We start from the raw sequence: 22,368 nt of genomic DNA, 5'->3' as shown, positions 1-22,368 counted from the left end.
AGCATTGTCAAACATTCCGATTTGTGTATTGTTACCCTATGCTCTTCTATATGATAATGTTTTAAAGCTAAAACACAGGAGTGTAGGCCTATACATATTCAATTTACCATCACGCTCCATTTAAGCTACTGATTTTACTGTCACAATGCCCCTATTAGACCATGGTAAATACCTACTCTTATGATATACCCTTATTCACTGGGGTTTAAATATGATTATTGATTATTTGATTTGATCATTGAGAAGCAAATCCAACTGTAAATCCATCATCTTATCAATTGATTGGCAATGTGAGGAAGACGGTGACAGATTCCCCCTTCTGACAGAACAGTTGGAATGGTTTCCCCATTGCTAAATAATCCCTCCAATTAAACAATTACAACCCGAGGAGAAATTGAGTTACAAGGGACCCCGTGTATCCACCCCTTCTTCTCTAAACATAAATGAACAGAGACACGCTTGATTTTTGATGGTTTCATCAACCTGTTGGAATGTTAAACACAAATCTTGAAGGGCAACTTCACGGTTTGGTCTGCCATTTTGTATTGGCTATGCTGCTGATGAAAGCAAAACAACACAGTTTATAAGAAAATGAGCTTTATTAGGCTACATAGATTTGTAGTTACTGCAGAGACAACAAATTATGTTTTCTCAAAAAATTGTCCAACAACCTCTCTTCAAAACTGCCATCCCCTGTAAGACGCAGTATAACAAATTGATTAGAAAATACCAGATGTATGGTTCTACATACACTAACGTTAAAAAGTTTGGGGTCACTTAGAAATGTCCTTGTTTTTGAAAGAAAAGCACATTTTTTGTCCATTAAAATAACATCAAATTGATCAGAAATACAGTGTAGACATTGTTAATGTTGTAAATGACTATTGTAGCTGGAAACAGCTCATTTTTAATGGAATATCTACATGGGCGTACAGAGGCCCATTGTCAGCAACCAACACTCCTGTGTTGCAATGGCACGCTGTGCTAGCTAATCCAAGTTTATCATTTTAAAAGGCTAATTGATCGTTAGCAAACCATTTTGCAATTATGTTGGCACAGCTGGAAACTGTTGTCCCAATTAAAGAAGCCTTCTTTAGACTAGTTGAGTATCTGGAGCATCAGCATTTGTGGGTTCGATTACAGGCTCAAAATGGCCAGAAACAAATAACTTTCTTCTGAAACTCGTCCGTCTATTCTTATTCTGAGAAATGAACGTCAACATCAACAGTGAAGAGTCGACTCTAGGATGCTGGCCTTCTAGGCAGAGTTCCTTTGTCCAGCGTCTGTGTTCTTTTGCCCATCTTAATCTTTTGTTTTTATTGGCCAATCTGAGATATGGCTTTTTCTTTGCAAATCTGCCTAGGCCAGCATCCAAGAATCGCCTATTCACTGTTGACGTTGAGACTGGTGTTTTGCTGGTACTATTTAATGAAGCTGCCAGTTGAGGACTTGTGAGGCGTCTGTTTCTCAAACTAGACACTCTAATGTACTTGTCCTCTTGCTCAGTTGTGTACCGGGGCCTCCCACTCCTCTTTCTATTCTGGTTAGAGCCAGTTTGCACACACAGCATTGTATGAGATCTTCAGTTTCTTGGCAATTTCTCGCATGGAATAGCCTTCCTTTCTCAGAACAAGAATAGACTGACAAGTTTCAGAAGACAGTTCTTTGTTTCTGGCCATTTTGACCCTGTAATTGAACCCACAAATGCTTATGCTCCAGATACTCAACTAGTCTAAAGAAGGCCAGTTTTATTGCTTCTTTAATCAGAACAACAGTTTTCAGCTGTGCTAGCATAACTGCAAAATGGTTTTCTAATGATCAATTAGCTTTTTAAAATGATAAACTTGGATTAGCTAACTCAACGTGCCATTGGAACACAGGAATGATGGTTGCTGATAATGGGCCTCTGTACGCCTATGTAGATATTCCTTTTTTTTTTTAATCAGCCGTTTCCAGCTACAATAGTCTGATCAATTTGGTGTTATTTTAAATGGACAAAAAAATAGCTTTTCTTTCAAAAACAAGGGCATTTCTAAGTAACCCCAAACTTTTGAATGGTATTGTACATAATACAACCATTAGGATAAATCAGAGGGCATCCATCCTAAATGACTTAGCATTATCTTAGAAACTCCTTTCATTTCCAATTCAATTACATGGGTTTGAGTGGCTGAGGTAGAGGGATCAGTGGAGAGCTCGAGTGTGACATAGAAATAGAACATCCAGATAGTCCCGCTACCATGAGACATCGCCTTGAATTACAACATCCATTCTACTAACTCTACTCCCACCCATCTGAGACCTACTGGGAGTATGTGTCATAGGGCAGACTGGAGCCACAGGACATAAGCCCATCACTCCACCCCCTTCCTCCCTCCCTCCCTTCCTCCCTCCCTCCCTCCTTCTCATCCCTCCAACCAGGCTGTACTGCAGTGTACCGTGTAGCTGCACTGAGCCTGGGGTCAGTGTAAAGCTGGCTTGGTAGGAGATGATTGCAGCCTAATTGTGCCATTGAGGGATGTGGTGCACTGGGGTTAGTATGGCCTGCATGAGGTCTGTCTGGACACTGTGGTGGACCATTGGGACTAATGCATTTTCAGGATGACAGGGATTCCCCAAGCTTCAGTGGGAAGGTCTCTGTGGAGCAGGGGTCAATGGCTGACCAATTGGTCTCCTGTTGCTTGGTGCAAGTGTGGCACTTCTATGAAGGCCTTTTGATTAGCTGGTGCCCGTTTGGGATTCTTGCTTATAGTTATGGATGAAGGGATGTAAATAAGTATTGTCCCAGATGTTGTCTTGTTTTGCCTCTTTGTTTTCTACAGTATATTGCCTGAATAGTATATCACCCTTCGGTTAGATTAGAATTTCAATTTTTAATGTTAAGATAAATAATATAGGTTGTTACACACTCAGGCAAATACAAAAAACCTGCATTTTCTGATATGCAAATCATCCCTTACCTTCTACCCTGGAGGAAGCTGCGTGATCATCAGCATCTTTCTCCATCTCCCTCTCCCTCAATTCCTCGATCAGTTGTGTGTGAACTGTACGCGTCTCCCCACATCCTCCCCTCCTGTGGGCCCTATCCAGCCCTCCACTCCCTGCTATTTTCACCCCCCCCCCCCCCCCCACACACACACACACACACACACACACACACACACATTCGTCGCTGCACTTATTAACTAGCCTCAGACGGCTGGTGGCTCAATGGCTAAATGGATTATGGAACAACAGAGCACCTTCCCCTCTTCGCTTGCTTGCCTGAATCCTCGTAGGCGGTGGCTATTGAGCGGGCCCAGGCCCTCCACTAGCCAGGCTTTATTGAGGCGTCTATGGGGCTTTATGCTGCCAGCGCTCGGCCTTGCCCTCGCCTTCATCAATCATCTGGGCTCCAGGGCTGCTATCACAGCGGAGACAGGCCTCCAATGCACTGCAGCACCCATCCAGGAAACTCTATAGGACAGAGAGAGAGAGAGAGAGAGAGAGAGAGAGAGAGAGAGAGAGAGAGAGAGAGAGAGAGAAATGAAAGAGCATCAGTCTGTTGGGGTGTTTCTTAGCCTGCCACTTGTTTCTGGGGGGTTTGAGTGCCATAGAGTGCATGACATGACAATGCAATGATTAACAAGGGTTGGGCTATTGCATATCGTTTAATCATAACGTTGTGAATGTATATGTCATAATGTTGGTCCCTATGTATTCCTGATCACAGTGATAGTAATGTATGATATGAATAATGATAATTTCTGTTTGAAAATAATGACTTTGTTCAATAATAGATAGACCATTAACAGATAGAGACCATACTGTGTCTATGCTATAGGATATTGTGTAAAGCTAAATGAAGAAAGGTTATTTAGGGATAATATGTCTCATATAGGCTAAGGTCTGTCGGTGTTATCACTTTCCCCATTTTTCAACATGCCTCAACAGTATGTTGAATTTTACTCTGTGCCTAACTTTTTTAATAAAGATTTTTTTTCCCTCCCCTTCAGCCGTACACTCTCACTCTCTCCTCCCTGGTGGAATAGCCTAATGCGATTATAGTTCTATTTTACAGCAGACGCCAGGGGCGCAATAAAAGGAGGGGAGCATGGAAACGGGACTTCAGCCATCAGTTAGATCTCTATTAGCAGCCAATGCAGACCTCACCGCAGAAAATACTGCGGCCGGACTGCCTCAGCCAAGAGCCGAAATGAAAAAAATGATTCAAGCCCGTCGACAAGCTTGAGTCAAGTCTCCATTGTTTTGGCCAAGTTGTTTTTCTATAGCCGATACGATATCGTCTTGAGTGCTAGGATTATAAAGGCCACTTCATGCGGGAGCAATGGCCTTGTGATCTGCGGCGGTGCTAACATGTCAATGTGAGATAATTAGCTGCAACAATAAAGGAAATAAATGGGGAATGCCTTAGAGAGACGTTTGTCTGAGATTAAGGGCTAGATTGTATCAGATCCGCACTAACCGACAACCGCATAGTGGTTGTTTTTGGCCGTGTCGGAGATCCGTCAGAGCTGTGAAATCCACAAGCAGCTCCCGGTATTAGCCTACACCTAAAGTGGACATTGGCTGCACAGAGTCTAATTAAGAGAAATCCCATGCAGCCTTGTTTTCAAGTTGAACACTTAGATGTAATCTACACCTCGATTAGGCTGATAATCCTCATCATTTTGTTTAAGAATTTCTAAATTTGACCGTCATTATTTCTATATAGCCTAGGTCCACAGACTTTCTCGTTCTGAACTCCTAAGGCGCGTGGGATGGGTGTGGCTTTGTGACAAGGATCACAAGAGCAGATGCTCACCAATTTGACAGCTCCAACACAGTTACACCTCTGACACAGTCAAAGCATCAGCCATGCATGTGTCAGTTATCACTGGTTAATGCTGATTGAATCTAGGCCTAATTCGTGATTGTAAAATGAGATGTTTCTGTCTGTTTCCTGGCTAATTTGCTCTAACAGCACAACGGTGATGGGAAGGTTAGTGATCTTCAAAACATCCATTCGGGTCCCAGGGACTTCTAGAGTTGCCTTCAAAACTGGCCACTAGGGGCAACAGTGAGCCAAGTAAAAGCAACACTCCATTGCATGTTCAATCCCAGTGAAAAGCAACTGTTTTTTGCTTTTCTGTTTTAAGCCTTTCCCAAACCTTAACCACTCTGAATTCATTCCTAAACTTAACTAAACTTAACCCTATTTTAACCCTATACCACACCTTAACCCTTTAACTTCACCAGATTTGAAACCCCTAGCCCAATGGCAGTTTAGTGTTTGGTTTCACTTGAGTTAGGTAACAGTGGCTTAACTTAAACATTAAAAATAACTGTTTTACCTTGACTTCAGCCACAGATGTTTGGAAAAACGTGGACAAATGTCAAATTTACAAAGTTAAAAAGTGATATATGGGATTTGATCCACTTGATTAACCAACCCTAGCCTCCCATTAGGACAATTTGTGTTGTTTTGTGTGGAAACTTAATTCAGAACACTCTCATGTGTTTATAATGCATTTGTGTCATGTGTGAATTGGTCTGTTCTGTATTTATTATCTCATCTGAAGCTACCTCTGAGAAAAAGTCATTATATTCTCGCTGATCTTTGTTGCTATCAGACTCAGAGCAAACTGATTGTCTGATTTCACTTTGTGGGAAAATGTCTCAAATACATGTAACTATTGTTATACTAAACAAGTCATGGAAGAGACACTGTTAGGGCACACGAGTATGCTCTGCTCGTTCTCCATTGATGAAGAGAGCATGCAGCTTGGTCTTGCAAAACTTTCCCAAAATTCACAGGTTATTCCAGAAATCCCAGATGGAATATTCTTGAAATCAGGTGGGAATAAGCAGGAAATCCACAAATCTTCCAACCAATTTCAAGAAAGTTAGGAGAATTTTGCAACCCTAAATAGTTTTTTCCCCCTCATCAATCTACTCACAATACCCCATAATGATAAAGTAAAAACAGGTTTTTAGAAATGATTGCAAATGTATCAAAAATATAAATACATTTTTTTTTAAATCACATTTATATAAGTATTCAGACCCCTTACTCAGTACTTTATTGAAGCACCTTTGGCTGTGATTACAGCCTTGAGTCTTCTTGGGTATGACGAGCTTGGCACTCCCATTCTTCTCAAGCTCTGTCAGGTTGGATGGGGAGTGTCACTGCACAGCTATTTTCAGGTCTCTCCAGAGATGTTTGATCGGGTTCAATCAAGTCTGGGCTCTTGCTGAGCCACTCAAGGACATTCAGAAACTCCTGCGTTGTCTTGGCTGTGTGCTTAGAGTCGTTGTCCTGTTGGAAGGTGAACCTTCACCCCAGTCTGAGGTCCTGTGTGTTCTGAAGCAGGTTATCATCAAGGATCTCTCGGTACTTTGCTCCGTTCATCTTTCCCTCAATCCTGACTAATCTCTCAGTCCCTGCCGCTGAAAAACATCTCCACAGTGTGATGCTGCCACCACCGTGCCTTTCCGTAGAGTAGGTGCCAGGTTTCCTCCAGACGTGACGTTTGGCATTCAGGCCAAAGAGTTCAATCTTGGTTTCATCAGACCAGAGAATCTTGTTTCTCATTATCTGAGAGTCCTTTTGGTGCCTTCTGGCAAGCTCCAGGCCGGCTGTCATGTGCCTTTTATTGAGGAGTGGCTTCCGTCTGGCCACTCTACCATAAATGCCTGATTGGTGGAGTGCTGCAAAGATGGTTGTCCTTCAGGAAGGTTCTCCCATCTCCATAGAGGAAGCTGGAGCTCTGGAGCTCTGTCAGACTGACCATCGGGTTCTTGGTCACCTCCTTGACCAAGGACCTTCTCCCCCATTTGCTCAGTTTGGCCGGGCAGCCAGCTCTAGGAAGAGTCTTGGTGGTTCCAAACTTCTTCCATTTAAGAATGATAGAGGTCACTGTGTTCTTGGGGACCAAGATTCAATGCTGCAGACATTTTTTGGTACCCTTCCCCAGGGAAGGGGGATGCATCGACGCATTCCCGTCTCGGCGCTCTACAGATAATTCCTTCGACCTCATGGCTTGGTTTTTGCTCTGTCAACTGTAGGACCTTATATAGACAGGTGTGTGCCTTTCCAAATAATGTCCAATCAATTTAATTGACCACAAGTGGACTCCAATCCAGTTGTAAAAACATCTCAAGGATGATCAATGGAAACAGAATGGGTCTGAATACTTATGCAAATAAGGTATTTCTGTTTTATTTTTGTTCTATAAATTGTCAAAAAAATCTAAAAACCTGTTTTGATATGTCATTATGGGTAATTGTGTGTAGATTGATTAAGAAAAATAATAATTTAAGCAATTTTAGAATAAGGCTGCATGCAACAAAATGTGGAAAAGTAATACTCGGAAAACTTCCCGAATGCACTGTTTAACCATTCATTGACACCCATGCCATGATTCTCTAGTCTAGGGATGTGCTTGTCACAATCTGCAAACAAGACAACATAATTCTTGCATTTTAGGTTTAAATAAATATACATAACATAAAATAAACAACGTTTGTGTTAGTTCATGTTGTTTCAGTAGTCCTATAATCTTAAAGTTCAACAAAACTAAAGTACCCAATCTTTAGCAGTTTCTTAGTAGGCCTAAAGGTTCGTATTTCTCTATTTGTTCAATCAAAGGATGGCAATTTATCATCAAGAGGGACAGCTTCGTATTTTCTACCTAGTTCTCTGAAGCCCAGACCCAAATCCAGCATTTTTATGGAAAACTGCAGTCATTTTGATTGATGAAATCTAAAGATGTCTAAAACAATGCAAGAGATCCCCAACTGTGGCGCGCCGAAGGGGTGCTCCACTGTTGTCATTGTTCCGCACAAATGGGGAGCGTTGGGAGAATACGCAAGAAAAAATAGAGATTTCAGTTCAAAAGGAATAGAAAAGTAGCATTTCTTTGCAGGCAGTGGGAAAGTTTCAGAAAACATTTTCCACTTCACTCGAAAACAAAGCTAGCTTTGGTCTTCTCTTGACTAATTCAAACATATCGGCTTGCATAGGAATAGGATATAAAGAATAGATTATTTTACTGAATATGAAAGTCGTTTGTTTGCATGCGTGAGTGCCCGTATGTCTCCAATTGATCCAATAATAAAAATGGTACGTTTCATGTGTCCTATATAAAACGATTATAATATTTGACTATCATGGAGCCCAGGGTATCCCAAACTCGGTCCTGGGGCCCCCCTGCATGAACGTTTGGGTTTTTGCCCTAGTGCTACACAGTTGATTCAAATAATCAAACCTTGCTAATGAGTTGGTTATTTGAATCAGCTGCGTATTGCTAAGGCAAAAAACAAAACGTGCACCTTGGGCTGGACCGAGCTAGGGAAACCGTGGTGTGCCCTACTGTAGATTTGTGACACATGGGTTTGTTTCCTTGGCATGTAATACAAATAAATTAAATAAAGTACCATGTACATTTGTTTTTGATTTAGGCCTACTTGTACTTGCTTGTTTTCCCTTCTGTCTGTCTTGTTTAGCGGGACACATAATGTAACCTGCCTAATTTCCACGTTATATTATTAATACCAGGAGAGCGTGGCATCCTTATCACCCGCCGGGAATATTTTACTTAATACCGCGACACCCAAAGGGATCAATAAATCTCCCTTTAACTGCCTTCTCCCTCAAAACTCCTTCAGGCGAAAGGAGGCCGTGTCAAGATTGCGTTTGTGTGCCAGTGCTTAGGACCAGCTGCTCCTAAAGACAGACAAGCCCTTGTCAATTAGCCAGTGACAAGCAGGTCCTCTGGTTGCCTAAGGCGCTCCACCACCCAGCTAGCACATTTGGTTCCTTGGAAGTTGTGGGAACTTTTGCTTTTGATTTCAAATTGGTTGTTGGAACAAAGCAATACATTTCCTGACCATTTAAACTGAACCTTTTTTACAGGTTCTGAGAACAGAAGGGAAAACGTTGCCTGTTCTGGGAACATTTATTTTCAGGTTGCAGGGAGGTTCTGAAAACATTTTACTCTGGTTCCTTGAATTTTTTTCTTGGAGGTTTTAATTCAGCTCTGAGAATGGAAATTATAGGTTATTGAGTTTTTTTTTAAATAACTTCCTTAAAAATTACACTGAATGTTTCAATATAACTTTTAATAACACTACTAGCTTATTTTGAGTTAGGTTTTGTTTATAACTCTAAGCACAGATAGAACACAGACATTATTGTCCTTTGGCATTTATACATGTTTGTTTATTGTGATATGGCATTTGTGGGATTTGAATGGAAGATATTTTATTTTCTATCTTTTGAATTATTCCACTGCGCCGCCAGAATACAAAGCTTTTCATTTGAGTCTATTCAAACAAACCCCAATTTTTAAAGGAAACAAGCACTCATTAAGATCAGGTGTGGTCAATTAGTGTGCGCAGCCAACACATCTGAGCACACTTAACAAGATAGAGGATAGAGATAGTTTTGTTGAAGCTGACAACGAAATGTATATGTTTTCAAATAACATTCTTAGAACGTTATCTGAACGTTACTAAAGTTTTCTTGTGTTTTTTTATGGAACATTTTCCATTAAGAAACTGGTGGGAAACTTTATGCAGAAGTACGGGAATTCCCACAGAACAACGCTGTTCCATAATGTTTTTGGCACAATTTGAGAACATGACTTTAAACAGAACCCTGAGTAACCTATAGGAAACACTATGCTTATGTACTGAAATTCCCGGAGAAAAACATAGATTTTTAACATTCTCTGTATTACTTGAAAACATTCCTGTCAAAATAGTTGGAGAACCTTCCTAGAACATGACCAAAATTTAAATTAAATGTATCCATGTTTGAACTTTTGGGAAAGGTTCTGTTAAAGTAATGGAATATCAAGAAAACTAAGTATTTTTATACCAAGAAAATGTTCCTTAAAGGTGCTGAGAACGTTCCAAAGCCAAGCAACTATCATGCACCATTCCCAGAACGTTGTGGGAAGGTTATATGCAAAATAACCATAGGACAACCACGCTCTCACCAAGCTCTAAGAAACATATGGTTCTCAGAACGTTATGTGCTAGCTTGTCAGCTAGCCGTGTACAGTCCCTGCAATTAGTATACAATTCTGTCTGGACCTCCTTGGAGCACACAAGGAGGTCCAGACAGAAATAACTGGATAGGCCACAAATTACACTGCGTAATATACCATTTTAGCTGCAAGAGAAGGAAATGCTGGAATAGAAAGAAAATTGAGACTTTTTTAGGCTTAAATTCAAACATGAAACTGTGTTTGGTTCCATGAGACTATTAACAAATTTCAGTCCAACACTGTCACAATACTGACATCCCATAGAACGATTGCTCACCGCGAGCCTTTGTGGCCGGTGTCACCGCTAGCAGCTGGCGGTGCCATTCTGAGCCACGGACGGTGCCCTTTGGCCCGTGGGGGGATGGACTTCGGACAGGGCGGTCCAGCCGTTTCAACAGCGCAACAGAAGAGCTAAGTTTCCAGCAGGACATGCAAAGTCCAGAGTTAGAACACAATCCAAAAAGCTCACCAGGCCTGCCGACTCATTAGTACGAGCGTTTATTTAACCAATTAGCAAGCTGGGCAGTCAGGGGAGGCTTGTATTCGACAGGGCATTGATTTTGAGGAATATCCAGAGTTCAAAGTACAGGATGGGGACACGGCAGCGTCGCCTGGTGCGGCACACTGAAGTTCAAGAACAGTGCAAACAGCACATGCCAACAATGGGGGGACACACACTATTCAACTGTGGAGCCAAAGAAGTCCCAACGACTGCAAAATAGAGAGCGAGGGGGGAAAGATCCCCAGTTAAACATGGGAAAGTTTAGGGAACGGGTCGGCGGGTCAAGAAAAGTCAACAAGAGAGCAGTCTTGATGACAGAAGGAATTTAATATCAAAAATACATAAATCTTCGAGTAAGGGCAGGCGCACAATGGGCACAAAGGGGGCGAGTGTTCCGAGTCAACGTAGATATGTAGTTGGCGGTAAAATGGATTAGGCCAAGTTGTTAACATTTAACACAAAACGTTGGCACTAGAATAGAAGTTGGGTGAAATAGAAGGGGGTTCCCTGTAGGCCATGGCGGTCTACAGGGAAGAAAAACAGCTTATGGTTTTGCCTCGAGGCTAATTGGAGACAGCCAATTCCACTGAGGGTGGCTATTTTTTAAGCACGTAAAAGTTGCTCATGCGAAAAAGTGCGCTGGCTGATTAAAAAAATGTATACAATGTAATAAGCTATATGCAAAAAGAAAGCAAAACCTACTCGCAAGAGCTATGAGTTAATGACCAATGAATGATATGTCAGGCCTTGCAGGGCCTTCATGCTGGAATAGTTCGGTGCACTGAAATGCATCATCAACCTAGTTGATTTTATGAGTAATAAAATTGTCACAAAAATTGGCACATTTGGGAATAACGGTACTTCACCATCTGTAAACATGATGGGGTGAATGGTAAAAAAACGAATTACATTTACATATAGCAGCCAATACCAAGCCCCAATCCAATCGTAAAATTCAAGTGGCGCCACTTGTGCCTCCTCTCTCCAGTCCTTAGAAGATGCCACACACTGAACAGTGAGTGACCATTACTGCTGAGAACTTCATCTGACCTTCGCCAGTTTCTCAGCGGTTAGCTGCCCTCACCCTTCCTAGCCCACACTAGGTCCCCCAGCAGTCGCCAACAACCCTGGATTCCATAATTCTTCGACGAAAAGGCATTATTAGGGAAATCCTTCCTTTTTGACAATTTAATAGTGAAAACTAATCATTTGCGTGACACGGGACATTCATCTCGTCATAGCGAGACAAAGACGAGGCCTCTTCGCATGTTGAGTCTGGGATCCTGCAGCTAAGACATGGCTCTATTTTAGGATAAAGTGCACAATAAAAGCATTGTGACCGCTTAATGGTTATGTTTGTGAAACCAATACCAGTGTATTAAGTCGATTTTTACTACGGATTAGAAATCTAGCCTAACCCACAGAACTCACAACTTTCATGTTCCGTTTTCAATTTAGAAGAGGAGCGAAATGGTATCTGAAAAAAATAGCTATCTTGAAATGCGTAAAAGTAAGGACAACATGATGGAGAAAGCAGGGGGAAGATAATGGTAGGGTGGGACACAATTAGGACTACTTTCTGTAAAACCTGAAACAATTTAGTGGTTCCAAATCATTTCCCAAACATTCTCTTACGGGATTAACAGGCCAGAGAAATTGATCCGCTGAGACCTCACCTTTCAGTGCGCCTCAATAAAAGAGACATCAGCCTCGCGCGACGACTGTTTAATTTTTAATATATATGCAATAAATGTTCAATTTGTTTCCTGAAATGACGGGAAATAATAACGTCAAATTTTAAAGCCATCCATTATATGACAACGATGTGCTTGCTCTATTGCGTGGCGCTTGATTAATTCATTTTCTGATTGTGTTTGATAAAGCAATAAAGATAGCGCTTTGATCTTGACATTGTGCTCTCCACGGGGCAGGTAGACCAATTCCCCTTTAGGGGGAAAATACTATGCAGGCATAGGCAGTTGTTTAAATATGATCAATTATTAATTTATTAATTCGACGTTATTAAGACACGCCATATCTGGTTGCCCCAAATGTCAACACCAAAATAGGTCTACAGATAAGGGCCCATATTTTAGGCCTTTACCATTAGATTGGCGATCCGATCCAAACGAATAATTCGTTTTTCAAGAATGTCACACACTACTTTAAATGTGTATGCCAACACAAATTGTATATGTCTTCTACAGTGAACGTGTCCTCTGCTTAAAATGACCTACAATAGGCCTACACACAATTTAGTTCAAAAACATCATAAGAAATATGGCGATTATGGTAGCCTTCCGGCTACCCATACCATTATCGCCAAACGAACAAAAGTGGCCTATCAGCATGCATTGGCCACTGCACAACGAATAAATCAAATACGCCTTAGATTGGGTAATATTCCTATAACCATTTGATTAATACTATCGTATTCAACCAAAAGGAGGCCCATGAGCTAGAGGGACGTGACTTAATAGTCGAGCAACCCTGCGCGCCCAGATGAGTTGTGGTGACAGCCCAGGGCCTCGTTTCCTAGTTGCAATGTAACTTAAACATTGCGATTATCGTACCAGTTGCCTCCTTATTTTACAAGCCAACTTTTTAAACAAGCACGTAGAGAACGTTCGCTAAGTCCATCGTTAACAGATGGTCTTTAGACCATGTGTCGACACTGACAGGATCGAGAGAGAAACATCAAAGCTGCTCTTGGATCAGCCTTCTCCACTCAAATCTTACCTTAACATTATAATTATTCCATAATACTGAATAAATGATTGTCATTATATGCAAACATAGTTTGGAAATATGCACTGGTAGCCAGGGAGGCATTTCTTTGTTTGAATAATGGCCCATGTCAACTCTGGCTGACTTCTTTACAATACAATGCAATACAACTTTGTCCATTAGTTACAGAGAACAACACAAATATGTCTTCTGCGCCATTCTCAACCTTGGAGGCTCCACAGAGGAGGAGCATCCTCCTCAGTTAATTTCAGAAAAATGTAAATAGTGAAACATTTAAAAAGTTATCTTTTTAAGATACAAGTATACTAAATATATTGTCAACACATCAACAAAATATTTATTAAAACACACTGTTTTGTAATGAAGGTCTACAGTAGCCTCAACAGACTCTGTAGGGTAGCACCATGGTGTATCCAGAGGACAGCTAGTGTCCACCCTCCCCTGTGTACTATGACTTCAACACAAAACCTAGGAGGCTCATGGTTCTCACCACCTTCCATAGACTTACACATTACAACTTCCGGAGGATGTCCTCCAACCTATCAGAGCTCTTGCAGCGTGAATTGACATGTTGTCCACCCAATCAAATGATCAGAGAATGAATCTAGTCCTGAAAGTATAAGCTACAGCTAGAGCACTGCAGTTCATAAAATGTGGAGAGTACTTGACTCAAAGAGAGAGAATGACAATAGTTGAACAGTTTTGAACAAATTCATTTCTTAAAAAATGAAGGAGAAGCTAGAGAGGGAGAGCTAGCTGTATTTCACTGTATCTTTTTCCATTTCACTTTCACTTACTAAGCTTGCGAATGCAGCTAGCTAGTTTCATCTACTCAAACACCCGAGCCAAACAGAGAGGGACGCAATGTTAGCTAGCTGGATATGGCTATCCAACACTGGAACTCTTCCAAGTCAAGGTAAGCTTTTGGTTTTATTCAGTGCTTGATTTGGACTGAAATTGGTGCTGGTACTCATTTTAGGTGCTGGTACTGTTTATATTTGGGTTCAGGAGCTCCACAATACTTTTGAACTAATATTCTAAAAGATGAACATTAGCTCAAGCGTTACAATATTGAAGGTGCTGGTACTCAGCTACGGTGAGCTCTTGCCCAAGTCAAGCACTGGTTTTATTAATTTATTGCCACGAGACCTGCCAGTGTACACTGCTTGCTGACTGTACACTGTACTGCATGATTGTAGTGGGTATACTAACACATTAGTTCTAATAGCTATGTTTACCATGACATTAGCTAATATGGTGACAAAAAAATAGGCTGTGTGTAGCAGTTATGATATGAAGGTTTGGCTTGGAGACGTTTTTTTGCCTGGTCACAGACAGCTGATGTGCTGTGCACTGAAGTCCACAAGTGAAAGAAAAAGATGGGAGGAGGTGTGAGATGGAATTATACAATGAGCAAAGTGATCATACTGGTTGTATATGGCTGCTATGAAAGTGAACTGTGTTTTTGCATGTGATCAGGGAAACGGAACAAAACGGGGATAAACATACCCAAATTTGTCCAATAGAAACTTGTTTGCAACTGTTGGACTTATGATTACAGCCGAGATCAGCTAGATGCAGGCAAGAGTGTGCATGCTTGTATTGTATGTGTCACTGTCTGTCACCTTGATTACTCAAATTTTTCTCTCGACCTGTGTGCACCTACGTAGTAAACTAGGCTAGGTTGGCTAGGTTATAGGCTAGGTTGTAGCCACCTCATAATGGGTATAGGGAACCTTTTAGTATCATGTAGAGGCCTAAACCTATCGATGTTACATTGAGCTGGTTGAGTGGAATATGAATGACAGTCATCCAATATGCTGTAATAGAAATAAGGCCATGCTCCTTAACACAATGATCTTTCTCCCTCATCTTAAACGGCACTGACCGCCACTGGTTCTCAACAATAATGAGTCTACATACAAGGAGTACCAGTACAGAGTCAATATGCAGCGCTACGAGGTAGTTCAGGTACTTGAGGTAATACAGTATGTACATGTAGGTAGGGGTATAAATGGCAAGGATAGCAGCGTATAGCAGGATAGAAGCGTATGTGAATAGTGAAAGTGTGTCTCTGTGAGTGTGGCGTCAATATTCATGTGTGTGTGAGCGTAAGCAGTGTGTGTGTATGTGTGTGTGTGTGTGTGTGTGTATGTATGTATGTATGTATGTATGTATGTGTGTATGTGTGTATGTGTGTGTGTGTGTGTATGTGTGTGTGTGTGTGTGTTGGAGTGTCAGTGTAGTATGTGTGAGTGTGTGGGTAGAGTATAATGAGTGTACATAGAGCCAGTGCAAGAGAGTCAGTGCAAACAAATTAAAATAGAACATCTATAATAAAGGGGGCCCATGTAAATAGTCTGGGTAGCCATATGATTAACTTTTCAGAAGTCTAATGACTTAGGGGTAGAAGCTGTTCAGGAGCCTTTTGGTCCCAGACTTGGTGCTCTGGTACCTCTTGCCGTGCAGTAGAAGAGAGAACAGTCTATGACTTGGGTGGCTGGAGTCTTTGACAATCTTTAGGGCTTTACTCTGACACCGCCTGGTGTAAAGGTTCAGCCCCAGTGATGTACTGGGCCGTATGCACTACGCTCTGTAACACCTGAGGTTGGATGCCGAGCAGTTGCCATACCAAGCAGTGATGCAACCAGTCAGGATGCTCTCAATGGTGCAGCTGTAGAACTTTTTGAGGATCTGAGGGCCCATGCCAAATCTTTTCAGCATTATAAGGGGGAAGAGGTGTTGGTCATGCCCTCTTTACGACTGTGTTGGTGTGTTTGGACCATGATAGGTCCTTTGTGACCTATCATGCTGCAGTGCAACACCCCTGGACGGAGAGAATGCTGCGGGGTTAAGGGTTTTGCTCAAGGGCCCAACGGTAGGGGAATGTTTTGATGATGTGAACCCAGCAGCCCTCCAGTTGTCAGATCAATTCCGCCTGTTTTTTTTCCAGCACCCGGCCCAGGTTACCTACTGCCAGCACAGTATGGATTATCGTCTGACTGGTTCCAGAGGATTAGACAATAGGAGCAAAAACACGAGTTAATCTTCAGAAATAAGCATGAGTTAATCTGACAAAATGAAGACAAAATTCTGTGCATACATATAATTATTATGATGTAGAAAAACAACTCACATACAGCTGTTGTCAGCAGCAGCCAAAACACAGATTATCTGCCTCTGATAGTTCTGGGTTACTGCCAGACTGAGGAAAAACATAGTATGTTAAAAGTAATGTAATGCTTAACTAGGCTTTTGAATCACCAATACTTATTATACTTCATATATTATAAATAATTTATGCATAGGCCTACCTCCTCTCAGTCAGCAACAGTCTTCTAACGGCTTCATGAAACATAGTCCCCTCAATTGATTCCACACTAAAATACTGAAATAAAACTAACAGTTAGCAAATGTCCTTTGTCAGATTGTGTCTGTAGCTCCATTTGGTATAACCCGTAATAAAAAACAATGTTTATTTGAAACAGTAAACATTAGCCGGCTAGCTTGTAAAGTGGCAGATTAAAGTAAATCCTAGCCTAGCTCAGCGTTTTCTGTTTAATGCTAAATTAGCCAAATAAGTGCTGTGGCTAGCTAGCTTACAAACGTGCTCAAATTCTAATAACATAACACAGCCTATAGTTTATCATATGAATTTGCCTTCCTATATTTTAAATAAATAATCTACTTTGCTTACCTTAATACATTGAAAAATAACTTGCTTATGGGCACGGTTCAACCACAGTACTCTTGCTTATTCATGCTAGAATGGCAGTTGATCTTTCATCTCGACCAAAGAACAAAAATTATCTATATTGAACCCCAAATATACATTTTTCTAAGTGTAGGAGCTGATCGGTTGTCCGTAGGCTATTGTGGAATCATTGTCATGTTATGGTAGATTTGAATGGAGAAAAGTGATCTCAAAGCAGCAGTGCTTTTCTTTCGATCCTAACAGTAGCGAACACATGGTCTAACAACAGACTTAGCGAACATTCTGTTTACATGCTTGTTTGGGAAACACTCTTTCTTAAAAGTTGGCTCATAAATCTAACATCTCTCACAGTCTCAAGTCAGAATTAGACATTCATCCATGCTTCTCAAATATCAAATTTCGAAGTTGTTTCAAATGTCAAATGTTGAAGTATTTAAGGTTAAGTTCAGGCATGAAGTCTAAATTCTTAAGGTTATGCATTCAATCCGAATGGTTGATGTAAGGGTTAAGGTATGGAATATGAAAACAAAAATATCAAAAACAACTTTATATTGCTGCACCTTTGGAATCAGAGGTTTATAGCCTACTTGAAGGTAACAATGCTCAATGTTGCCCCTAGTGGCCGGTGTCCACGTCGTCTGCCAATGTCCTCAGAAATGAACAGAAGTCGAACACTGATTTGACCTGGCTGCATAAATAACGATGCATCTGGTACCATCATTGTGATGCTTAGTTACATCGTAACTAGGAAAAGAGGCCCTTATCCGATCAATTTCATAGGTCCCGTTTCCCGATAGCGATGGAATTTAGGCTTACGGGTGTTTTAAATATGTATCTTTCGTACAACGGCCGAAGATGTTTAATGCGTTTTCCAAAACACCATGCAGAGATAACTTTGGGCTAAGTGCGTCGTTGAGGCATGTATAGATAGATACTAATAGAATCGAAAGAAAGGCGCTGCTCTCGGGATCATCCTTCTCCACTCAAATCTTACCTCAACATTAGAATAATTACACAATACTGACAACGGATCAGCTCCTAGAGAGATATTATCACCAATGGCTGCAAATGTTGAGGTGGCTTGTTCTAATGCTTACCCTTATAATAATGCACTAAATAAAGATTCGGCACATAATTGCGCACATGTTAGGCTACACATCATGAAATATAGCCTATTGAGGTAGAAATTGCATACAGTTGCCAGATAGCAAAATTAAATACAATTAAATAAACATTACATTGATTTCTAAATAATTTAAATATATAGGCCTATGTAGCCTATACTGTAGGTAGGCTATTTATATTTTAATGCAGGCATCTCGGTTTTCATTTGAAGCATATTTTTTATCCTTCACTTGTTTGTAACAATTGCATAGACATTGGCAACTTCATTGTGATGTTATCAGCGGTCACAGAGACAGATAATCATATTGATTTTATGTTTAGCAGAGATCTTCTGTGTATAAAGTGACGCGGTAGGGAAAAACGCATCGAACGACGCACTTATCTCTTCTGCGAGTGGTCTGAGGCAGTCGGTAAATAACGAGCATTTTCAAGTGCACCTTTTGTAACGACAGTTTTGGGAAACCGCTTGGAGATATAACAATGCTCCTACGAAGGTTCTAACGAGGAACTTAGCCTTCAGATGCTTTTGGGAGACCGGGCCCAGGCCATTCAGCTAAGAAACAAACATACAGTACCTCCCCAAAAGAAAAATACTTTATTTTCTAAATAAAGCATTTATTCAATGGGCATCGTTTGGCTATCAAGTCAAGCATAAGGAACAAGATATTAGCCTACATAACACATAATTTGTAGCCTGTTCACTGGTCAGCGGGTTTTCACCCGCATCCACCACCTTAAGTGTTCTACATTTTGTTAATGCATGTTTATAATGACCTTTTTGTCTGCTTGACCATGCAAACATATTGCCATGCAAACATATCACCATGCAAACGAATGCCGCAACAAGAGATGCCAATTATTTACAGGCTCCAATCAGAAATCAGCATTTATTGCATTATTGTATATTTGTTTTATATTTTCGAAGCAATTCTGAAAGTCCGCTATTCTAAATAAATAGCATTAATATAATGCTTGATCCCCCATTAACAGAGCTAATATAAGGGAAGGAACTATAGATTCACCCTTATCCCTTTCCCCCCTTCCACCAAACCAAGCCTTTTTACACGTCTTCCTCGCTTGTGCCAATTTTCGTTGGTTTCAGCCCATTCCACACCCTGTTTCTTTTGGTCAGATACAGCTGCACAGACCTATTTTTGCCGATTACAACTACATTCCTTTTGAGGTAGCCCCCCCGCTTATACCCTGTCAATCGCACGTATGTTTTCTTCTATGTCTCGACGCAGCTTCAACAGAAAACGTATGACCCTTGTTGATTGATCAGTTTTGAAATAGGTTAAAAAGGTTAAAGGTGGAAATAGTTAAAGTGCGGCTTTAAAGGTTTCCCTGGCAATTGCTTTGTTTTTGCGAAAATGCTGTTATTTTTTTGTCATTGGTGGTAGCGATTCGACAGCAGAAAAAGTGGGTTGCTGAACGAATTGTTTTGCATAAAAAAATAGACAATTGTGGACTAAATCAAATAGATACAAAATTAGGAGTCAACAAAAAGCCTACATTTTATGACACAAAAAAAATGTAGCCCTACATCATTTGCCCCTTCCACATATTAGAACATGACGGACGGTGCAGACAGACAGGTGCGTCTGAACCCTCACGCTTTTATGGAGTTTATGGAGCATTTCTTCCCCTGCACTTTTGCATTGCAGTGAATAGAAAAAGGAGAGGGCCTTTTCATCGAAATCCTAATATCACATTTAAGCAACAGCAATGCAAAAACGCTATATCTTGGTGAAATAATCAGAACGCTAAGCCTAAACTGCTTTAATGCAGGAAAAAATAATTTATTTTCCACCACAGAATGTCTAGATTTTTCCACATTTACATTTTGCAATGCATTAATTCACTCTAAGTTAGGCTATACGCTATAATGACTGTGGTTTAATGATATAGGGTCCTTGAGGACCTGACGCAGGATAAATATCATGCACTGCAGTGCTCATATATTGATGTTGCCATATATTGCGATTCCCTCCGGGAATAATGTTTTTTTTAATAAATCATGCAGCAATATACTCTTCCATTCGTTAAAGGAAAACGACATACATTTCATAGTTCGATGCGTAGTTAATGCAGCGATTCCACCAATAAAGCACGCTGTCTTATAGCCTCGGCTATAAAACTACAACATTTCGTGTAGATTATGATGTTTTAATAACAGCAATACGAAAATGGGCTATAGAAAAAAAGGGCAAAAATACACATGCTATAGCCAACTTACTGTGACGATGTCCTGCTTTCCCATCTCAGATCTTGTCAAATGTGGTGTGTTTTGTCTCGACCATTTCTCAGAGATTCACTTAAACAAGTGGAAACTTAGTGTCCTGCACGATTTTATACACGATGAGCCGTCAGTAATGGGATTATTAAACAAAAACGGTTTCAGGCGCTGGCGTTAACCTTTTTTAATGCCTAATTAGGTTTTGCAACGAAATAATTAGATTCAGTATTGCACTGCCTATATTTTCTAATGCTATCTTTCCACAATCTCATCATTAGGCTATATGACCCTCTTGTCAATCATATTTAAACATATATTTAGTGTCAGAGTACAGTAGATGATTTAAAAACATGTTGGCATCAAATACAGCATTATAGACGAAACGAATTATCCTACACACAGCGACAGTCAACTCCACACTGCAGAGGGGCAATGGACCCAACTGAAGGGCTGACCGCGCCATCTAGTGAAACCATAACAAAACATAATTGTTCTGTGAATACAACAATCACATGGCCTCATTTACAGGTTCATTGAAATATTAAAAAAAACTGATTGAAAAGCATGCGGAAAAGGGCACGGTGCTGTCCATGGTGCTGAAACCAATCTGCAGCTGTTGCCTGGGCCACAGTCACTTGATGACTGTTTTCACCATGGTCTCTGATGCTTTCCAAGTGATTCTTGCTGTTCTAAAACCCATCCAGCATCTCGGTATCACAAATATTCGCTGCAGTCAGTGCATATGTAGCCCTAATATCTGTCTTTTCAACCAGCCTACTCCCTTGATGTCACAGATCTCAGCCCAGGGCTTGATTGCATTTACAACAGATTTCAAATCCCTCCATTCCTCCACAACAGCTTTTCAAACGCTGGGAGAGGAAATCACATTGAAATTGTTATCACTGTCGCTCTCATCAGCGGTGAAGATGGTCTCAAACTTTCCAATTGTGTCAATAGGCCTAAATAATCAAACCGTAGGTCAAACCTAGTTACAATGTGGATTTATTAGACATGTTAGCCTTTGTATTAACCTTATTATCCTGCATCATATAATCAAATGTCCAGATTACGCTATACTAAATATAAATTAAATCAATGGTAATTGCAGCTAGATATCACAGCCAGCCCTGCAAGTACCATTTATTAAGTAGAGGGCAGCATTGAGGTCAATTTTGCTAAAGGCCCAGTGTAGTCGAAAACGTGGTATTTATGTGTTTTACATATATTTCCACACTATGAGGTTGCAATAACTGTGACATTGTGAAAATTATGATGCCCTTTTAGTGTAAGAGCTGTTTGAAAAGACAGCCTGAAATTTCAGCCAGTTTAGGTGGGATTGAGTTTTGGCCTGTCTGGTGACATCACCATGCGGGAAATTAGTTAATAGACCAATGAGAAAGAGAGTTCCAAACCTCTCTGCCAATAACAACTAGTTACTCCCCACTCAGACCACTCCAAGACAATCCTAGCAAAATTTTAGCTTGAGAAATTGTATTTTGCTAAGAAGCTATTTTAGTTTCTTTTTTTACTAATCGAATTGAAAACAATCACAGTAAGGTACTTAATTGTTACCCAGAAAATATTTAATATTGAGATAAACGGCTGAATTGGACCTTTAATTATTTTATTTCAGTTTACTGAATTGTTTTTTCATGATTCGTTTTGTTTCAGTTTTTGCTTACTATAATAACCTATGTGTGTGTGTGTGTGTGTGTGTGTAATATAGAGGAGTATTGGCCAAGAGTAATGGATTTCAGGTTGGTCTCCAGATGAATGTTTGCTGGCTTGACACTTCTAAATTGTGGATTCTGTTTAAAGTACTGTTAAATATGACATGTACCACAAATATATGATTAATAGATCAAAGCCATTTGAGCTACAACACTGTAATTAATCCCTTGTTAGGATCCCCGTGTGGACATGATGCAATACAAGGAAACTTTATGCACATATCCCATGTAGACGTTTCCTAGCCTACTGCACATGTGAGAACTTGCACTCATTGGTT

At 40.6% G+C, this 22,368-nt stretch overlaps 1 long non-coding RNA gene across 1 annotated transcript; it reads right to left on the bottom strand.

Moving 5' to 3' along the window:
- Positions 1-3,143: 3,143 nt before the first annotated feature.
- LOC110505151 lies at positions 3,144-20,709 on the bottom strand. The gene is made up of 4 exons (XR_002470697.2): positions 20,361-20,709; positions 16,599-16,672; positions 16,421-16,489; positions 3,144-3,456 (listed from the first exon to the last, which is right to left on the bottom strand). It is a non-coding gene; the product is annotated as an uncharacterized LOC110505151 (long non-coding RNA).
- Between the last annotated feature and the right edge of the window lie 1,659 nt (positions 20,710-22,368).

This window comes from Oncorhynchus mykiss, chromosome 31, assembly GCF_013265735.2.
Source record: "Oncorhynchus mykiss isolate Arlee chromosome 31, USDA_OmykA_1.1, whole genome shotgun sequence".
Taxonomy (NCBI): domain Eukaryota; kingdom Metazoa; phylum Chordata; class Actinopteri; order Salmoniformes; family Salmonidae; genus Oncorhynchus; species Oncorhynchus mykiss.
This window is presented reverse-complemented; position numbering and strand designations above follow the sequence as displayed.